The sequence below is a fragment of the Gadus morhua genome, chromosome 8 (assembly GCF_902167405.1).
Source record: "Gadus morhua chromosome 8, gadMor3.0, whole genome shotgun sequence".
NCBI classification, from domain to species: Eukaryota; Metazoa; Chordata; class Actinopteri; order Gadiformes; family Gadidae; genus Gadus; species Gadus morhua.
The window spans coordinates 26,298,594-26,313,878 of record NC_044055.1 but is presented as its reverse complement, the minus strand read 5'-3'; positions in this window follow the sequence as shown (position 1 = coordinate 26,313,878).

The window sequence follows — 15,285 nt, the reverse complement described above, 5'->3', positions numbered from 1 at the left end:
CCACAGACCTTGGTGGTGTTGAAGTGGGTTTGAGCTGCAGCAAGTAGGCTTGCAAACTGGTTGTGTGATGATGTGGTTAGCTGGGGTTCCGCTATGGTCGGGAGTCGGTCGTTGTTGCTGGTGGTTGCGTTGCATTGGTCTGCTGGGCTCATCAGGAGTATTATGCAGATCACGGTAGAGGTGGTCCATCTGAGGCGTTGGTGCTTTCCTCTTCTGGAGGTGCTGGGCGGCATCGGCTTGCATGGATCCATTCTGGTTTTCCTTGGAGTTTGACTGCAGTCCTCGTGGTCAGTAACACCTGGATTGGTCCTTGCCATCTGGGGAGGAGAACATTTGGGTTAAGTGACTTTAACATGATCATATCACCAGGCTGAAAGCCATGGGTAGGGCTGTCAGATGGTATTGGGAGGCTTATACTGACTTTCAAATGATGTTGTCTTATCACTTTAGCTAGAGCTATGGTGTAGTCAGTGATAGTTTCATCTGTCCATACTAGAGCTGCTCTGCTAGTTGTTGGAGGTGGGCTAACTCCTGTGGACATAACTCTGCCCATGAGTACCTCATGAGGTGACAGTCCTGTTGTTCTGCATGGGGTACTTCTTATGGTATATAATACTGTAGTGGTATGAGGCAACACGGCTACTTAGACACAGGCTTCTGTTTCACCACGCCCTCTCCGGCCCGTTCGCCAATCATTGCTTGTCGAGGGGATAAAAGTAGGCCGTGCCCTTCCTCCTGAACTCTCGCTTCCTGCCTCTTCGGCCCGTCCTCTTCCGGGTCGTTGCCCTCGCCGCTCACCTCAGAGCACAGGTAGGCGCACCCACCTCTGCATGCTGTGTTGCGTACATTCGTCGGCGTTTTACTAAAACTCAAACCATTACTATAATAGATCTGCCGAGATCCTCATCGCAATCGGGGCAATGTATTGGGGTCGTTTACCGCCGCTGACCAGAGCATAGGTGAGTCATGGTGAGCTTTTGGTTGTTAATTGCCTGTTGGTCTGGTGCTAAGCTCACTTTGCGCTCCTCTCCCTTTAACAGTCTGCTTATTGCATGGTGCGTGGTGGCTGTCTCCCCCGCTACGCCGATACTCTTAACCCCTCTCCCTCTTTAGAAGGGACGCAAAATAACTGGACTGAGAACCGGGATTATGAACGCATAACCGAGAGCTGAGCCTTCCTTGTTATCTACTAAATCATTGCTGTATTGTCATTGATGGTGCTTCGCTGCCACTTCCGCCGACTTGGTTCGGGGCTCTCTGCTGCCCCTGGTCGGCTTGCCTCCAGCTGTTAGCCCTGAGTCCCGCTGCTGCTGTGCGTTGTGCGGTGTGTGCATGTTTGGCTGCCGCTCGGGTGTGCCGCTGCGAGCTCCGCCTGGACTTACCCCTGGTTTGGACTGTGTGGGCGTGTGTGCGTTTTGAATTCATGTCATAAGTTTTGTGTCGTTGTTCATTTAATTTTCATTTGGAAGGGGAACTTCTCAATCTGAGCCCTTGTTTATTTTTGTCTAAAACAAATGTTATGATTACTTGTTGAGTTGATATCTCTGGTCAGAGACTTTTTCTTGTTTACTTTCATTTTGAGTGATTTTTGGTTACTGCAAATTAATACTCTTTGGTTTATTGATTTGATTTGTCATGTGATATTGTCTGTCAGTTGTGAGCACTCCTAACTGTGCCCCTTTCTCGTAGAGCTGAGGGCCGACGGTGGTGGCGGTGGTCCTCCTGGGTGGTGGTGGTGATCCCTTGTGTGCGTGTGCTTTGTTTTAGATTTTATTCGTTTGGACTTCACGTTTTTGCTGTGTGTGTGAGGTGCCCTTGTTTCTTTTGTTGGATTTAATTTCCCCCTGACGACCACTCTCCCAGCCGGTAAGCCTCAGCTTGTAACCACTTCCTTGCCCAGTTGGGCTTACTTCTCTTTTTCATCTTTTTGTGCCAAACCGTGTTCATAATAATAAAATGCTTTGTTATTTTTGAACTGTCTCCCGCCCTCCCTGATTGAACGAACCTGAGTGTCTTATCGTCAGAGGTTACAATCATAATCAATTCAATTCAATTCAATTTTATTTGTATAGCCCTTAATCACCATTACAGTCTCAAAGGGCTTAACAGGCCAAATATTTGTTACACCCCCTGCAATGTTCTTCATGGAAAGAGGGGTTGAATCCAAAGGAATAGCTTTAAAGAGACTTTATTTGTATAAAGTATTTTCGGTATGGTAAACTGATGCTCTGAAGTAAAGAGAGATTGAAGATGTGTTCTAAGCACGTGCGAGAGTGTTCTCCTAGCTGATCCTAGCCACAAACCCACGTATGTCTAATCGCTGCCGGGAGAGTTCTATCGTTTTCATGGCCAGGTGAGCTTCTTATGGACTCAGCGAGGACCGGAAGACTTGTAGAGGAACCGGTGTGACGTAATCCTCTGTTTTCCTCGCCTGGTCTGTGATGCTGCCCTCTGTGGCTAAAGTATCTATTTCAGCCTTCAGTAATGTCCTGCTTTCCCTTGTGGTTATGTGTAGTATTTACGGCTTATATGTTTGGTCCTACCCCCTATTGGTTAAGTGAGGGAAATACAGCTTGTGTTCCTAAAATACGTAACAGTCCCTCCTTGGTCATCTTAGATGACCATACAATAATATTTTAAATCATATACACCATTTACCACACCGAAAACATAGTCAAAGTAGGATCAATCATCAACACCATCAACCGTCGTGGAAAGACCTCTTGAAGAGAGGGAAAAACCACTACGCGTCCCCATAATACTGAGACGGCATTCACCTTGTGGGTCTCATTGGAAATACAGGTCATTATTTAACAATACAACAATGAACATAAATCTTGTTATCATACAATCACATGGCCAAACAGCACACAAACAAAACTATCCATAGAAATCCTGAGCTAATACTTTTTGGTTATGTGCAACAAGGTCATAAAATATTCAACAGGTGCAAAAGTAGCGTAAAAATTGGTGGTCATAATACAATTTTAAAATTTCAAAATGATTGATAAGCTAACATGGATTTGGGGGGTTCAGGTGATCTTCGTGTATTGGTGCGCCGGTTCATGTGGGTGGTTTGGGCATGGATTTGGGGGGTTCAGGTGATCTTCGTGTATTGGTGCGCCGGTTCATGTGGGTGGTTTTGGGCGATGTTATTATTGTAGTCATTGTTTTTTCTGTCGCCGTCGGGTCTGTAATTCATGAACCCAAGACTCGTCCCTCCTTGTCAAGGGCTCATCTCAGAGAGGTTACTCCTATACCATGGGAGCCTCCAAACAGGTTCTCCGTCGTCGTCGTGTCAGCAACAGTTGGCCTGTAAAACAATCGTCTCAAGGAAGATCAACAGTACCATTATCAATGCAGCGATTCAGAAATAACGAGTTGTACTCGCAACCAAACAATACTATATTATAACAAACACAACTCGTCTTGGTGGTTCAATAATTAATTATTCAAGTAAATCCAGGATATTGATTATCTTAGACACAGGTGCTACAAATGGTGGCATTTTATTCTATATATTGTAACTGGATAGGTTCGGGTTCCTCAGGTGGTATCTCATTCAAGTTCAACTGATTATATCTGATTCCTACGTAAGCATGAATGTCGCCTGGCACTTCTGTAGCGCCCACTGCTGTGGTGATCAGCCGATTCAGTAGCCCTCGTGCGCAGGGAATACAACAGCAGCTGACAACAATTAACACGGCTACTGCCATTATTCCCGCGATGAGTACTGACTGGATCATACCTCTCCACCTATCAAACAGGTTCTCCATCCATCCAGCTATTGGGTCACCAATACCGGAGTTCTCGGCCAACTCCAACTTGAGGGATTGCAGTCCAGCCAATGCCCTGGCCACGGACCCATCTGGTGCTGTGTTATTGGGGATAAATGTACAACATGTTGTCCCTATCATCCCGCACACCCCTCCTCGTTCTGCTAATAACATATCTAAAGCTAGCCTATTTTGATAGGTCATCCGGGAGGTGGCATCCAATTGTTCAGACAGTCCTTTGACTGCCTCTTCTGTAAAATTAACAAACCTTTGTTGATTATTAGGGGTCCAAGCCAACAGGTTGGATCCCTATTGTTTTTGTAAGGATTTTTTTTATTAGGGGTCCAAGCCAACAGGTTGGATCCCTATTGTTTTTGTAAGGATTTTTCTTATTATACTTCCTACCAAGAAAGTGGTACTACAGCCCAAACCGTAAATGGTGCACACACACCAATTACATGACTAGATCCAGGTACGTGAAGACTATGCAGACGACAAAATCCAGACCTGCCGGCCACTAGGTGGCGCTATACCAAGGAATACGCGTTTGGGGCTATAACTCCCACACCGAACCTCCCACATTCAAAAACATGTACCCACATATTCACTGGAGTCTGCTGCATCTTTTGGCCTAGGCCACGCCCATTTGCGTCTAGAATTTTTTTTCGCAAAATCGCGAAAACCGCAAAACTGTTTTTTCGCTACTCCTCCCACATTTCTTGACCAATCGACACCAAACTTTGCACACGGCATCTTCAGACGCACACGCATAGAAATGATAGACACTTTTTTGATCGGACCTTCGACGACGAAACGGTAGCGTTTTGAATATTGGTTTATGAGCTAAATTAGACGTGGAAAATCAAAAATCCAAAGAAATCCAAAATTAGACATCGGATCGAGTCCAAACTTTACACACATGTTGGTGCTAACCTTATCGGCGTTCGATAAAAAAATCGGAAAGTTACGCCCTCAGGGGGCGCAATAAACGAGGAAATTGTATATCTTCTAATTGGCCAAAGAAATGTTCTTCAAACTCAAGGGAAACCGTCAAGGGGCAAACCCGAGTCTAGATAGAAAATATGGCCAAGAATTATTAATGTGGGCGGGAGTTATTTGGCAAAGGAAAATTGTCTTTGGAAAATTTCGCCACAGGGCGGCGCCAAAAAACGACGACATTGTCTATCTCCTATTTGGCCATGGAATGTTCTGAAAACGCGTTTTAGGCTATAACTCCCACACCGAAGCTCCCACAGTCAAAACCTTTATATCCACATGTTGTTCACGGTAGCGTTTTGAATACTTGCTCCGCGTTGTGCCGGCGAAATGCACATTTCTTGTCGCGTTGTGCCGGCGAAATGCACACTTCTTGGACCCCTGCATAACTGCTTGCAGTTCTAGTTATTTTTATACTTCCCGCCATAGAAGTGGTACCACAGCCCAAACCGTAAATGGTGCACACGCGCCAATTGCATCACTAGATCCAGGTACGGCACCGCTACTCAGATAACCAAATCCAGACATGCCGGCCACTAGGTGGCGCTATACCAAGGAATACGCGTTTGGGGCTATAACTCCCACAACGAACCTTCCACAGTCAAAAACTTGTACCCACATATACACTGGAGTCTGCTGCATCTTTTGACATAGGCCACGCCCATTTGCGTCCATAATTTTTTTTCGCAAAATCGCGAAAACCGCAAAACTGTTTTTTCCCTACTCCTCCCACATTTCTTGACCAATCGACACCAAACTTTGCACACGACATCGTCAGACGAACACGAAAAGAAAAACTCAAACACTTTTTGATCCGACCTTCGACTACGAAACGGTAGCGTTTTGAATATTTGTTTATTAGCTACGTTTTACGTCGATACGCAAAAATTCAGAAAATACCAAAATTAGACATCGGATCAAGTCCAAATTTTAGACACATGTCGGTGCTACCCGTAATGGCGTTCAGTAAAGAATTCGGAATATTTCGCCATTAGGGGGCGCAATAAACGAGGAAATTGTATATCTTCTAATTGGCCAAAGGAATGTTCTTCAAACTCAAGGGAAACCATCAAGGGGCAAACCCGAATCTATATAGAAAATATGGCCAAGAATTATTAATGTGGGCGGGAGTTTTTGGCAAAGGAAAATTGTCTTGGGAAAATTTCGCCAACAGGGCGGCGCCAAAAAACGACGACATTGTCTATCTCCTATTTGGCCAATGGAATGTTCTGAAAACGCGTTTTAGGCTATAACTCCCACACCGAAGCTCCCACAGTCAAAACCTTTATATCCACATGTTGTTCACGGTAACGTTTTGAATACTTGCTTCGCGTTGTGCCGGCGAAATGCACATTTCTTGTCGCGTTGTGCCGGCGAAAGGCACACTTCTTGGACCCCTGCATAACTGCTTGCAGTTCTAGTAGTATATGTAATTTATCCAGTCAACATTTTTATTAATTGTAGACCACCAAAATAGAACTGATTCAAATCCTGCCGCTATCTGATTCCGGGCTTTATGTTCGTTGGGGACCCCTCGGGGTACTCCTATGTATATGTTTTTTATCAAAACTACCCGGGACTGGTGCATACTCTCGTTTCCGACGGGTCAAATCCGGGAGACCACCGCTGCTGGATAATGTGAGATCCATCACAGTCTTGCTATCGGGTAAAATGTAGATGGGCATTATTAACTGTATGATTGCACATGTTCCTGAGAATTCAAAGGGGAGAACTCCCCTGAGGATCTGACCTCCACAGAACCACCATATATCACTACGGGCATGGGTCATATTGGACAACAATTTTATCTCTCTAGTGGTGTTACAAGAGTCAAGAGGAAATGATCCCACCTTTCTCCCTGTTCCCCTTCCTGTGATACAATGATAGTCTGGAGTTAAATTAACTTCAAATCTTGGGGATATAGATCTAATTGGGGTCTGAGGATACATGTTATTTAGTCTGGATTTTATTGCAATTGAGCATCCTGGGATGTGGCCGTCCACGAACAATTCTAATAGACAAACAAAACCTTGCGGTGAATTATGCGGGGTGATTCTAGCGGGGGCTGTGGTCAAGGAGGGGCGGCCGGCGGCACAGATAATGCAGTTGGTCTTGCCCTGGGCCCGGGCCGTGTAGTTCATCCATTTTAACCACATGTTCTGATCAAGCTCACCCGTCTTTACCTCCCAATATTCTTCGTGCGTCCCTCCATTTGGGTGCACTACCGGGGGTGGTGAGAGATGTGGCGCTCCTAAGGAATCATACGTCCCTCTAGATGGAAATTTATTGGGCCCGCATGCAACTCCTGATAGATGGATAACTACTTTTAGGTCCTCCCTATAAGTATCCGCCCTTAACATTAGAAAAACCAGGCCTTTGTCTGTCTTATGAGATCTGTTTTCGGGAATGAGTAAATCTGCCTTTAACTTTATGAATATTGACTCTCCCTTGACTGCTAGACCATTATTGCTCCAGACTTCCTTATAGCCGTATAATCTTCTGGTAAGGGAGATTCCCTTTTGGATTTCCTTGTAGCTGGACCACAGGGGATAATAGCCCTCTTTGTACCCAGGATGGGTAAGCCACGATGCCTGTGACCACTCCTCGCAGGAATAACCTCTCATGTAGCTACCGTCTCGTCTGGTACTTACGCACATGTACTTTTCTGCCTGGTAGACCCGGTCCATCCTGGTCCCACAGGGCAGCATGTCACAAAAATTCAGCTCAAAGATACTTTCTATCCCTCGACAGTACCTTAACCAGACCTGACCTGTTGTTGTTGGTTTAGACGGTGGGTACCTGGCGATGTTGTCTCCCGCTCCTTCTTGGAACAGGACTGCCAGAAGGAATCCTACCAGGTACTTTCCCAAGGGCACGCTGTGGCCCATCGTCTTGGGATGAGGAGTGTTTGTCCTTGGCTTGGAGTGCAGCTAGGTCGGTCAGGGTCTCAGTCCACGATCTGCCAGGAGTATCTGCTTTGCGGCACCGGCTCAGGTGGTGCCACTGGGCCCCGCGTCGGTCCTCTACAGAAACAGAAAAGGGTGTGGCCAAGAGTACCTTGTATGGCCCCTCCCACCGGTCTTCTAGGGTCTTTCGATGGTGTTTTTTCACCCAGATCCACTCGCCAGGTGTCACCGACGTTGGTGAAGGATCCTCTGGATCGAACGGCTTCTGGTCTGTGATCTGGGAATACAACTTTAAAGAAGCTTGAGTTAGTGCTTGCAGGTATTCCTGCATTACTTCATCAAACCTGTCTGATGGGGGTCCTTAGGATGGTGGGCTGTATGGTCCTTGCATGGGACGTCCTGTGACTAATTCATGGGGGCTGAGAAGGGTGGTGTTAGAAGGAGAAGATCTTATGGCCATTAATGCCAATGGCAGAGCTGTTACCCAGGTCATCTTCTTCCCTGCTGTCTTTTCTTTAACTTCCCTGTCAGCTGATTCACCTGCATGCGTCCTAAGGTTCGAGTTTCTGCCTCCTCCCTAGATTTCTCCAGTCTGTTGCTTCTGAGTATTTTTGTTAATTGATTTTTGATTGTCTGGTTTACTCGTTCCACCAGGCCTTGCGATTGGGGGTGATATACTGAGCCGAATCTATGTTTGAGTCCTATGTATGTTTCCACCTCTTGAAGGTGGGCGTTGGCGAAGTGGGACCATTATCTGAGCAGATAAGCTTTGGGTATCCCCAGCGGGGAATGAGTTCCTGTGTTAACCATTAGATGACTGTTTTCCCGTCCTCTTTTTTAACCGGAATTGCTTCTACCCATCTAGTGAACCTGTCGACGGCTACTAACATAAACCGTTTTCCGTCAACTCTGTTCTCTTGTCCCATATCTGTGAAATCAATGTAAATTTCTTGAAATGGGAGCTGGGGCACGGGGAATTGTCCTTTGGTTATCTTGAATCCCCGCCTTTGGTTACAGGCTTGGCACGTTTGACAGTCCTGGACATACTGGTCGCACACAGCTTTGAGAGCTGGATGCCACCAGTATCTTTCAATCCTTTCCCGGGTCTTGGTCTTTCCTTCGTGTGCCAATCCATGTTCTTTCCTTAGGAGGAACAGCAGGGCCTTGGAGGAGACAACCAGCTTTCCAGTGGTGGAGTAGTATATTCCATCCAGGCTCTGTCTGGCCCCTTTTCCTCTCCACGCCGATTTCTCATAAGGTCCTGCTCCTCCTTGCATTTCTTTGACCATCTGTTCATCTGGGTCCAGGGCTGTTTCTTCGTTGACCATCATCTGGTGTACCACCGGGGTGTATCCTCCTTCTTTTAGATGTTCTACTGGGACGTATCCGCCTGCTTTCTTAGCTGCTTCATCCGCTGCGTGGTTTCCTCTTGCCTCCATTGTTTTTGTTTTCTGATGTCCTCGGCAGTGCATGATGGCTACTTCTCGAGGTAGTTGGGCTGTTTTGGCTAACAGCAGGATTAGGTCTGTGTGTTTTGCTTTCGTATTTGCACTGGTGATCATCTGTCTGTTGATCATTTGTTGTCCGTTTAGGTGGGCTAGTTCGTATGCGTAATTGGAATCGGTGTAGAGATTTAGCGTTCGCCCCTTGGCTATCCGTAGAGCTTCACACATAGCATATAGTTCGGCTCTTTGTGCTGAAGCGGGCTGTTCTAATATGCCACTAGCCAGAGTGCTGCATATTCCTTGTTTGGTCTGTTCCACTACAGCCCATGAGGCCAGGTTTTCTCCATTGGCGGCTCTGTAGCAGCATCCATCGGTGTACAAGGTCATGTCCACTGGCTGTAAGGGTTCCGCTCTCAGTCCTGGTCGAATCTTCACTGCCTTCTTTATTTCTTCTGAGCATGTGTGAGGTTCTCCATCGTTGGGTCCGGGCATAGTGTCCGTCATGTTGGCTCCTTGGGTGGTGAAGGTGACCATGGGATTCCCCAATATTCTCTGGAGTTTTGCGTTCCTGGTTGCTGTGGTGATTGTGTAGTCTGAACTATCCAGGTATGCTTTTACCCCGTGGATAGTGTGGACCACAACTGGGTGTGTCATTACTATGTAGGCCGTCTTGTCCAGGCTTTTGGCGATGGCGCATATAGCTTTTCCACACTCGGGGAGTCCTTTTTCTGGTGGTTCCAGGGCAGAGCTGTGGTAGGCTAGGACATTCCGTTGTCCTCGTTGTTTCTGCCATAGGATTCCGTTGACCACACAGTCTTTTACTGACACATCCAGGTGAAAGGGTTCTTTGTAGTCCGGGGCGGCCAGGGCCGCGGCACTATACATGCTTTGTTTTAGCCTGTTGAATGCTTCTTCTGCTTCAGGGGTCCATTCCAAGGGGGCTTTTAGATTTCTGTGTCCTGCTTTGGTGATGAGTTGTCGCAGTATAGTTGTTTCGCCGGTGTAATCAGGGATGTAGGTCCGGCTATATCCTGTCAGTCCTAGGAATGCTAGCATTTGTCGGACTGTGATTGGCTTTGGATAGGTTTTGATCGCGCTTCTGTGACTTTTGCCGATCTCTCTTCTATTCCCTCCTATTACTTTCCCCAAGAAAGTAATCTCTTGTTTCACCAGTTGTAGTTTTGTTTTCTTGAGTTTGTATCCTTTTTGTGCTATTGTTTGCAGCAAGTTTTCAGTTGCCTGTAGGCAAGCTTCTTTTGTTTCAGCTGCCACGAGGAGGTCGTCCACGTATTGTATCAGGACCGTGCCTGAAGGGAGATCCAGGCCTGCAAGGTCCTCCTTGAGGCAGGTGTTGAAGATGGTGGGGGTGCTTCGGAAACCTTGTGGCATCCTTCTGTACGTGTATTGTTGATTTCTATATGTGAAAGCGAAGAATTGTCTTGACTCAGTGGCCAAAGGGATGCAGAAGAATGCATTGGCGAGATCCACCACCGTGAACCATTGATGTTCAGAGCTTATTGGATTTAGGGCCACATATGGGTTAGGGACCTTCTCCGGGGGGGCTATGGTCCGAATGTTGATGGCCCTCAGGTCATGCACCATCCTCCAGGTCAGCCCATCGGCTTTTCTCACTGGCAGGATCGGTGTGTTCCATTCTGAGGTCTTCTCCAGCACACCTGCTTCCAGCAGGCCCGTTATGGTGTCGTTGATTCCCTCCTCCGCCTCTGGCTTTATCCTGTATTGATGTCGCCATTCCGGGCGATGAGGATTCTTCACGTTCACCACAATGTTGTGTTGTGGGGTGTGCCCCACATCATACGGTCCATTTGCCCACACCGTCTCCTTAATGCGTGTAAGCATGGTGGTCACTTCTGGGTCTTCTGGCTCGTCGCTCTTGGTGGTGTTGTCGATCACCATCCGATGTCCGTCCACTCTTCGGCCGATTGCCTTGTTCGTGGTACGTGAGGATATTCTCCAGAATTCTGCATTTGGGCTTCTGTGTAGATATTGGTTGTCTGTGGGTTGCCATTCACGGACCTCTTGTGCTCTTTTTACCATTGGTCCGAGTTGTTTGGGTTGGTGGTCTGCGCTGACCAAGAGGGAGACATGAGGGACACTCTCTGGTTCCAGCTGGAACCAGGATAGTTGTTCTTCTGTGAGGTCGACTCCTGCCGCCACTCCTTCGGGTCCCAGGTATATATCTCCACATCGTAGGTCCTCCAGCTTTCCATCTTTCTGGTTGTACCATGGTTCATCGTAGGTCAGGTCCTGCTCGTGTGTGATGTTGAGCGTGCAGTGTAATGGGTCCAACAGTTCATTGTATTCTCCGATTTCTTGGATCCACATTTCCCACTCTCGATATGTGCTTTCCAGTCCTGGAGTTGTCTGTGCTGTTCCCGTCAGTTCCTGCCAGTAGATGGTGGTATCTTCGTGAGCTTCTGGCTTCGGGTCGTCTATTAACATGAACATGTGTGCTTCATCTGGTGCGGGTTTGGCGGGGTGGTACAGGGTGATGCCTCCCAAGTTGCAGGCAAGAGTGATTTGTAGGGAACCCATTAGGTCCCTTCCTAATAGATTGATGGGGCATTTTGGGGCGTATAGGAATGAATGACTTCCTTTCTGTTCTAGTATGTCGAAGTCGAGTGGGGTTGTGAACGGTTGTTCCATGGATTTCCCAGAGAATCCCATGGTTTTTAGAGAGCGGCGAGAGAGTGGGGGTGTTTTTCCCGCGAGACTTCCGATAGTTGATACGGATGCTCCCGAGTCCACTAGAAACGTGCATCTGTGTCCACCTATGTATGCTTCCACAGTAGGTTGTCCGAGACCCAGTTCCTTTCTCGCCTGCTCGTCCTCTGGGCAGCCCTATTGTATGGCTAACATGGAGTTGCCCGCTCTGGGCCGAGCCGTGGGTTCAGTATTCTGATATTGCTGTTGTGACGGGAACTTAGATTGGGCCCTGTCGGAGTGGTACTTGGGGCAGTTTCTAATCCAGTGTCCCATTTGGTTGCAATGCATGCATGGAAATTGACGCATTGGCCTGTCTCTTCCTCTTCCGGCTCCTCCTCCTCTGTGCGGCTGGTTCTGTCTTTGTTGACCTGATTGTTGCATGGCGTCGGCCACGTATGCAGCGTATGCGGTGGGTTCGTTGCCCTGTCGTAGCCACTCTGGAAGTGGGGTCACCTGAGGGACTGCTTCGGACATTAAGGACATCATGTTCTCGTAATCCTGGTCTTCTTCGGCTTTCTTGAGCTGCCGGGTCATCTCCACGTCTTTTTCTATGTTCACCCTGCACATCTGTTTGAATATTTCCCTAAGACCTCCGTCGTGGTCTTTCTTTGCTTGCTTCTTTTTGCTTAGATTGAGGTGGTGAATGAGGTGTTCCATCCACTCTGCCTTTGGTTTGACGCACAGTCCAACCACCGTCTCCAGTCCAGTCTGGGCCTCGGGCGGTAGCCCACTCAAGACCGCCTTTCGGTGGTGTTGTTTGCCAGGTTGCTTTCGTACGGGCTGCAGTCATTTTTGTCTTCCCATAGGATTTCGGCTCTTCTTACGTAATCATGGATGGTTTCTTCTGGTTTGATGGCCAGGCCTTGGATTCCCACTGCACTGAGGTCTGGTGGGTATTGTCGTTTGAGGTTATCCCAGAAGGCATTTCGGTATATGTCGAAGGGTGCTTTGTCTGGCACATGAGTAGTATGGTTCATTCTTTCCAGTTCTATTGTTTTGTCGGAACCATGGGCTTTTCCGAGGATGGCCCTTACACCTCCTATGGCCAGGACATCACCTGACGTCTCCTCCTCGAACGTCCTGATCCAGGCCGGAGCTCCCGCCGTGATCGAAGGCAAACGGCGGGCCAGGACGTGCCTTTCTCGGTGTCCCCAACAGGAAAATATTTTCCTGTCCCATGCGTCCGTCATCAGGGGTGCCATCAGGTCGGTGTCCTCTTCGTCTGAGCATTCGTCGTCCGACCGGTTCGGACTGGTACTCTTTGTCTTGGTCTTCCTAGTGCGGCGATCCGTCTTGGTTGCGCGGTTTCTGCCTCGGGTTGCGGGTTGGGAGGCTGATGTTTGTTGATCTTACTTAGATCCTGAGGTGGCTCCCGCGGGAGTGCCGTTCGTCTTCTGTATGGCCCCCGTACTTGGATCATTGTTTACGGGGTTCTCTTGAACGTATTGTGGGTTTTCACAGTTGTCTTGTCCTTGTCCTTGAATGTTAAGGGAGTTCGAGTTCCCCATGTATCCTTGGTTGGGACAGTTTGGATCTCCTAGTAGATGCTGAGTGGGTTGTAGTATTTCCTGCTGTTGCGGTAGTTGTGGATTGTATTGTAGCTGATTTTGGGGAGCGTAGAGTTGGGTTGAGTCGGGTTGGGGTTTGTGTTGTAGCTGCTGCGGCTGGGTTGAGTTGGGCTGGGGGTTGGGTTGTAGCTGCTGCTGTTGGGTGCTGGGTTGTAGCTGCTGCTGCTGCTGCTGCTGGGTGCTGAGTTGAAACTGCTGTTGCTGCTGCTGCTGCTGCTGGATGCTGGGTTGAAACTGCTGCTGCGGCCAGTAGGGTTGGGGGTTGAGTTGTGGCTGCTGCTGCTGCTGCGGCCGCTGCTGCTGTTGCTGCTGCTGCTCTTGGGTGCTGGGTTGAAACTGCTGCTGCGGCCAGTAGGGTTGGGGTTTGAGTTGTGGCTGCTGCTGCTGCTGCTGCTGCTGGATTGAAACTGCTGCTGCTGTTGCTGCTGCTGTGTGCTGGGTTGAAACTGCTGCTGCTGCTGCTGTTGCTGCTGCTGCGGGATGCTGGGTTGAAACTGCTGCTGCTGTTGCTGCTGCTGTGTGCTGGGTTGAAACTGCTGCTGCTGCTGCTGCTGCTGCTGCTGCTGGGTGCTGGGTTGAAACTGCTGTTATTGCTGCTGCTGCTGCTGCTGGGTGCCGGGTTGAAACTGCTGCTGCTGCTGCTGGGTGCCGGGTTGAAACTGCTGCTGCTGCTGCTGTTGCTGCTGCTGCTGCTGCTGGGTGCCGGGTTGAAACTGCTGCTGTTGCTGCTGCTGCTGCTGGGTGCCGGGTTGAAACTGCTGTTGCGGCCAGTAGGGTTGGGGGTTGAGTTGTAGCTGCTGCTGCTCGGTTGGGCAGGGTTGGGGCATGCCGACGTTCGTTGCGCCCGGAGGGTGGTCCGCTTCGCGACCAATTATTGCACCCGGGCCGCTCCTCCCTTTTATCACGCGGTCGGTCCCGTCCTTTGGCCCCTTCTTCGAGTCGTACTCAACGCCACCGTAATCCTGACATTCTCCTGTGAACGACGGTGGGGGTTGATCGTTGTACGAGATTTCCACAGGCCCCTTCTCTATGTGGAGCATTGGGAATTGGAGGGCAGGTAAATCTCGAGGCGCCGGGTGGTCATAGCAGCCGTATGGTGGTGGGGCCTTTGTATTGTTTGGGAAAGGCGGGTTTTCTTCGAGGCTGGGGTAGGTGTTGTTGCGGAGACTGGTGTCCTCTCCACATGGCGTCGCTTTGTCCCCAACGTCCATTCCGTCTAGGGTGAGTGGGGTCGCACGCTCCTCGACGTGAGGTGCTGCAGGCAGCCCTTTCAACACTGTTTTCTCTTGGTGGGAAAGGTTGGTTGGTCGCCCTTCCCTCTTCCGGACTTCCATGTTTATTGCCGCATTGCAGGCGTTGAGTAGGGCGTAGGTGTAGCTTTCCCTCTTTTTCCTGTAGTCGACTGAATCCGCTTCTCGTACCTTCTTCGTGTTTGCGCGTCTCGTCGCAGCCCTTTCGCTCTCCTTCAGGGTGAATTCCCAGGCCGCTGTTGTAAGGCCGGTGGTGATCTTTACGCCAACAGCCCAAACTCCAACTCGTTCCCACTCCTTTCTGTACTTTTCTTCTCGCATAGCCCATGTTTTCTGTTGTTCAGTGGACAACGCTTTGTCCTTCAGGGCGTTTGCCGCCAAATACCTGGCTACTGCCGCCCTCATCTGGGCCGGGGTATCTGGGTCAGGTCTCGCTTCCGTTAGGCGAGGTAGCACATTGAGCGAGGCCATGATGTCTGGAAAGGCGCGTCTGCTGGGGCTAGGCGTGGGTGAGCAGTTGGGGGCCGTTGTCTGGTGTTGCGGCAGGAGTGCTGCAGGCGTTGTTTCGGCCAGCAGGGGGAGGCGTTGAGGGTACTGGATAGGCGCTGCTGCAAACC